A 6,500-nucleotide genomic window follows, 5' to 3' on the forward strand; every position below is an offset into this window, starting at 1 on the left:
TGGACATCCAGGCGAGGAGTCATTTCGGGGTAAGTGCGGCCTGCAGTGCTTCTGATAAGTCTTATGTGGAATGTGAAAGCTTTCAGTGGAACTTAGATGCATTGCCCAGCTTACAATTGCTGAGCCATTGACCCTGCGTTTCCTGCTTCATGTATGAGCAGAACTGCCCCTGAAGACATGTTATAGCACAGATTTTTAAGGTAAGCATGGGCTTTGCGGCACTAGCCATGGAGAGGGATGAGTGTGGTGTCAATTTCAATTCCAGGTGACTTTGAGGAGGAAGAAGGGTGCTTTATCCAGAGGGGAGGACCTGGAAAGCCGTCTGGATCATGAAGATGCGATGGAGTGCTTTGACCGAATGCTGGCTTCTGAAGAACGCTGGTTCACTTTGCGGGGAGAGCGTGACACAGGCTTGGTAAAGAATTTCGAGCAGGCCTCAAGGTAGACTGTGGATGTTATGAGGGCAGCTGTTGATATGCGAGGCAGCATTGCCCAAATTTTTAGGGAAGGTCGGGCACAGGGAAGGGTGGGTGAGGCACCAGCCACTGCAACATCTCCTCCATATGCAGCATCTCCAACTCAGGTCGTGATCAGAGAGCTTGGACTGCAGTACTACAGCTTTACCACTTTGTGCCACGGGGCTCCTCTAGTATCTCTGGTATTTTATGGCACAATGGCCTGGCCTGACGAAGTGATATTTGTGTCAGATCCAGCCCTCATTCCAAATGACTTTGTCACCTCTGGCCTAAGATAAGTGTTTGTCAGGTGCTAAAGACTGCTAGTGTGAGGGAGTTCACCACCTAGGCAGCTGATTCGACTGCTGAAATGGTGACCCATTAGGGTTTTCAAGGGAAGAGCCATTCATAGGTAGTTTCCCCTTGCCTGCCTGTGTCACCACCCTGGTATTCCTTGCTGGTCTCCCATCCAAACACTAACTAGGGCTGAGCCCTGCTTAGCTTCTGAGATGGAACATCAGGCTAGCCTGAGCTGCCCAGATCAGGGTGGAAACCTAAAAAGTGTGTGTGTGGCGGAAATCCTCAGAATGTGTCAGAAGTCCTGATTTTTTGAACTGCACGGATGTCCTTTAGAAATTAAATATCGTGTTTTTTAAAAGTCTATTAGCTTGGAACCATAGGGCTCAGTACGAAATAAGGCATAGTGGGTTTTGGATAAGGCTTTTTCTTCCTCCCTTCCCCCGAATTCTTTTTCTGCACTTGCTATAGTTGCTTCACTTGCCAAGTCCTTTTTCCACACATAAGTGACTTTTGCTTTAATCAGGGAGGCCACCTGTCTTTCAAGAAGATCCCTAATAAAGTCTGAATGTAAACCATTTGAACCCTTCACAAGCCAAGATATCAGCTTCTCCTTGAACCCACCCAAAATACATTGGGAAACCAATTTATAAATAAATTGGCAGCTTCACCTAAAATGTGACTGCAGCGAAACTCATGGGCCACTGCCTTCAGATATAGCTTGCCCGGTTTTGGCAGAGCCTGCTGTCTCCTGCACCCTGCTCAAGTGGCAGTGTTGCGGCTTCCCGTAGGGGCAAGATGATGTTATTTCATTGATTACATGTTGTGCATGTTGTTATTGATGATGTTATAATAAAGTTATGTTTTGCAAAGGTCCCAGCTCGGTGTTTAGGTAAAGAAAAACGATATCTTAAGGTTTCAAGATTAACAATGATTTATTACAAATGACAAACTTATATACAACTTTAAACATATATACAACTTCATTCCTCCAACCCCCCACCCCTGGGCCGCTCCTGCCTCCGGACATGCCGCTCCAGGGCGTCGATCCGGCGTGTGAAGGCGCTCACTGGAATTTAGAAAAGAAGCAAGTAAGTGCAACGCCCTCAGTAATGTACGCACAGCAGTCCATCACTCACAAGAACCACCCATCCTGCAAAATAGTGAGCACTCACACGCTGAGCGGCAGAGGGCCTCCAGCCGGGCGATGGCCTCCAGCGGTGCCTCCGGTGCTGGGCGCCGCTCGAGGGCCTCGATTCTTTGGGTCAGGGACTCAATCTCCGCCGCTGCTGGCCGCCGTTCGAGGGCCTCGACCCGTTGGGTGAGGGCCTCCATTTCTGGCGCTGATGTGCGCCGCTCGATGGCCTCGATCCGGCTAATCAGGGCCTCGAGACGGGCAACGGTAACCTGTGCTTGCTGCACCGGCTCCTCCACCACTGAAATGCAAGCACACCATGCATGCACGTTAGAAAATTATAGGCATGTGTGCATTGTATAGCACATACAATGCACACATAGCATGTGTGCATTGTATAGGCATGTGTCCATTGTATAGCAACATTAGTTCGCAGTGCCCTGAGAGGCAGCTCAGCAAACCCACCTGCCTCTCTGGCCGGATCACCGCCCTCCTCCCGCGGGACTTCTGGGCTCACACCGCCTAAGATTTGCAAAAGTAATCATTAATTTTTTTTTCTGAACGCCCTGCGCACATCGCTTTTTAATGCCTCTAATGTGCAGTAACCCAGAGGTGGCTGCTTTGTCAGGTAATGTACCTTCTTGCTCCTCAGTACCCTGCTGCTCATCCTCCTCTCCCCCCAAGGCTGAGCCTGGCCGCTCTGCCTCGCCTCGTGGCCCTAGAGACAGGTAGTTAGTGCACTCCTGTACTCATCTGACAGGGCGGCTAACAAGGGCTGCAACATCATATTTATTAGAAACTTGCATGCCATGCCTATTGATTTCTATCTGCGGCTCAGCTCAGCGAACTCACCGGCCTCCTCAGCGCCTCCCGCCTCCTCAGCGCCTCCCGCCTCCTCAGCGCCTCCGGCCTGCTGGGCTGCTGGGCTCACACCGCCTAAGATTTGCAAAAGTAATCATTATGTTATTATCTTGAACCCCCTGCGCACATGGCTTATTGATGCGTTTACTGCGCAGTAACCAAGAGGCGGCCGCTTTGTCAGGTAATGTACCTTCTTGCTCCTCCGCACCCTGGTCCTCCTCTCCCTCCGATGGTGGGCCTGGCCGCTCAGCCGCGCCTCGTGGACAGGTGTCAACTAGAAAAAAACCAAACAATGAAACTCATACATGCAAGTGGTGTGAATGAAAGCACACATCATATGTGAAAAATGCACTGTAACCTGCAGGTAATATGTACTGGATCAGGACGGCACATCAGGAAATAGAATGGGGTGGGGGCGGGGTGTTGGATCCACTTAAGGAGGTTTCTGTGATCACCCATGCCCCCCCCCCCCCCATTCCACCAGGAATGCTCAGCAGAGCATAGGAAGGTTTGGGTGTTTGATCCACTTAAGGAGGTTTCTGTGATCACCAATGCCCCCCACCCCCCATTCCACCAGGAATGCTCAGCAGAGCATAGGAAGGTTTGGGTGTTTGATCCACTTAAGGAGGTTTCTGTGATCACCGAAGCCCCCACCCCCCTATTCCACCAGGAATGCTCAGCAGAGCATAGGAAGGTTTGGGTGTTTGATCCACTTAAGGAGGTTTCTGTGATCACCGAAGCCCCCACCCCCCTATTCCACCAGGAATGCTCAGCAGAGCATAGGAAGGTTTGGGTGTTTGATCCACTTAAGGAGGTTTCTGTGATCACCAATGCCCCCCACCCCCCATTCCACCAGGAATGCTCAGCAGAGCATAGGAAGGTTTGGGTGTTTGATCCACTTAAGGAGGTTTCTGTGATCACCGAAGCCCCCACCCCCCTATTCCACCAGGAATGCTCAGCAGAGCATAGGAAGGTTTGGGTGTTTGATCCACTTAAGGAGGTTTCTGTGACCACCCATGGCCACCCCACATTACAGTAATAAGGCAGTAATAAAGAAGGGAGGGGTGTGTGTGGCGTTTTTGTGTTGTGTGTGTGTGTGGTGTTACTCACAATCATGATGACGGTCCTCCCAACGGGGCCGCCCCGCCAACTCCCAAAGACGCACCATGGCGTCATGGTAAGGCGTCCTGCCTGACGCCCTGGGGATACCGCCCCAAGCTTCAAGGCTAGCCATGAAGCTGCAGCGGAGGCGTTTGATTTTTGACCGGCACTGCGCGGCAGTCCGGTCAAACCCCCTCCGCTGCAGCCTCCGGGCTATCGCCGCATAGATGTGGCTTGTGTTGAGGTGGGTGCTGGACATTACATCGGCCGCGTGCCCGCTCCTCTCAACAATAGCGAGCATAGCCAGCACCTCCTCCCGCTGCCAGAACGTCCCTCTCCTTCCCCTGGCTGCCATTTCGAACTAACGCTCTTTCGATGTTGCGAAATAGCAGCCTTCCCTTTCTGATTTGATTTATCCAATCATGTGGAAGGCATATCCTGATTGACAAGGCAAAAACAGACCCAGGCCAGAAACACGTGTCAGAAACCCATGGTGCACCAAAAAACTACCCCCCCCCACAACCACCACCAAAGTAAATGAACGCGGTGCAGTTTATAATGCTCAAAACTTTATTCGCTGTAACGGGAAGCAGCCTAAGTAAACGCAGGCATAATGATAAGAAATATGTAGCATTACTGGGTGGAAGTATCTACTCCGGAACCACTAAGCGGAGTTTGCTGTTGGAAATCCATCTTTTTTTTTTAAAACTTAACAGTTTTGCGTAGTAGCGATATTTCGAAATTAACAAGGGGGAAAAAAAAAACCCCTCCTGGAATAGTTCCCCCCCCCTTCTCCAGTATACATTATACATTATGGTCGATACATTATGGTTGATAGCATGTTTGGTCTCGCGAGAAATTCATGGGTGTTGTGGCGAGGGTCTCGCGAGAATTGCGACCGCTGAATGAGGATCAGGGAATCGCCCACATCACTGTCAATTAGCCAATGCTTGGAGGCTGCAAATGCTAGTGGCCAATCATGAGGCGAGTGGCAGCTATCGTCACAGCTTGTATGAGCCGAACAGGACACTGGGAGGAAGAAGGGACAGATTTGGCTGGCCGGCATTGATCAGCTTACTGCCTCCACCGCACAGCAGCTCCGTGCAATGGCGTCCAGCGGCAGGGCAATGGGGGCTCGTGGAGTTTCTTGGCGGGAGGCAGAAACAGAAGCCTTGTTGTCCATTTGGGTTGAGGATAAGATCCAGAATGCGCTGGCCTCTAACCGCAAAAACACCTATGTCTACGAGGCTATATCTAAGGCCATGCATGCCATGGGACACAAGAGGTCGGCGCTTGAGTGCCGAACGAAGACCAAGGGCTTGCGCGCGGACTACAGGAGATGCGTTAGCCACAATGCAAAGACTGGAGTATCCCCAGTTTACTGCGCTCACTTTGACGTGCTGCACCGCATCCTTAAGGATGATAAGTCCGCGCGTCCCCCCGACATGAGGAGAAGCTGGACGGCGAAGTATTACAAGGCAAACAAGGAAAACTTGCCGCTTCTGGGATCAGATAACATCGTTTCCGCTGACCTCCAAACAATCAACGCCGATGATCTCCGCACGCACACCACTGTGTCACCTCCAGGTGAGTATCAGGGCGATGCAGTGCCCCTGAGCCCTGTACTTTTCTGTGTATGGGGTTCCGTTCTCGCCCCTAAGGAAACCCACGCAGAGGATTCCTCAGTATATATGTGGGTCGCTGTGGGTTCGCCGGTGATTGGGAGGCATGGGGGAAACCTTAATGGAACTTCCCCTAGATGAAGGGAGACGTGGATGCTTGCCTCACTGTACTGTGCACTTATTAGACTCGCAATACTTCTGTGCCTTCTGCGTTAACACTGCTGATTTTCCTGCATTCCTATAGGCTCAATCATCCTGACCACAAGCGATGCGTCGCAGGAGCAGGAACAGAGCCAGGAATTTAGTGCTCAACAACCAGCAGAGGAGTCCTTGCCGGGGGGTAAGTGCCTCTGATTAGTCTTCTGTTGAATGTGAAAGCTTTCAGTGGGACTCGGAATTACTGCCCAGCTTACAATTGCTGACACTGATGCTGCTCCTGAACACATGTTATAGTGAAGAACTTTACGGTAGGCAGGGCTTTTCAGCACTTTGCACGTTAAGGAATGAGTGTTGTATCAATTTCAGGTTGCTTTGAGGAGGGAGAAGGGTGCAGTATTCAAACCGGAGAATCTGGGGATGCTGTCCTCTCGGAGCAGGAAACAGAGGAAGGAGGTATGTTTCGGGGATTTCTGCGTAAACTGCAGCAGCGGTGCCAATGCCTGCAGCACAGTAGTGCAGCTTGTAACATAGCTGAAACAATGGGTGCACTGCCAGAGTTCTCCAGGTAATGTACTCCTTCCATCCTTCTTCTTTCAGATGCTTCAGGAGATCATCTGCCGGTGTCATCAGCACAGCAAAGAAAGGAAGAGAGTGCGCAGAACGAAGCTCAACGTCAGCGAAGGGTTGCCTTGCTTAATAATGTGGCTAAGGAGATGATGATTCAAACCCGTCGGGATCACGAAGACACAATGGAGCGGTTGGACCGTATGCTTGAAGCTGAAGAACGCAGGTTCTCAGTGCAGGGGGAGCGTGATACACAGAACAGGGAGGCTTTTGAAAAGGCAACAAGGGAGACTGTGGATGTTATGA

The sequence above is a fragment of the Heteronotia binoei genome, chromosome 3 (assembly GCF_032191835.1).
Source record: "Heteronotia binoei isolate CCM8104 ecotype False Entrance Well chromosome 3, APGP_CSIRO_Hbin_v1, whole genome shotgun sequence".
NCBI classification, from domain to species: Eukaryota; Metazoa; Chordata; class Lepidosauria; order Squamata; family Gekkonidae; genus Heteronotia; species Heteronotia binoei.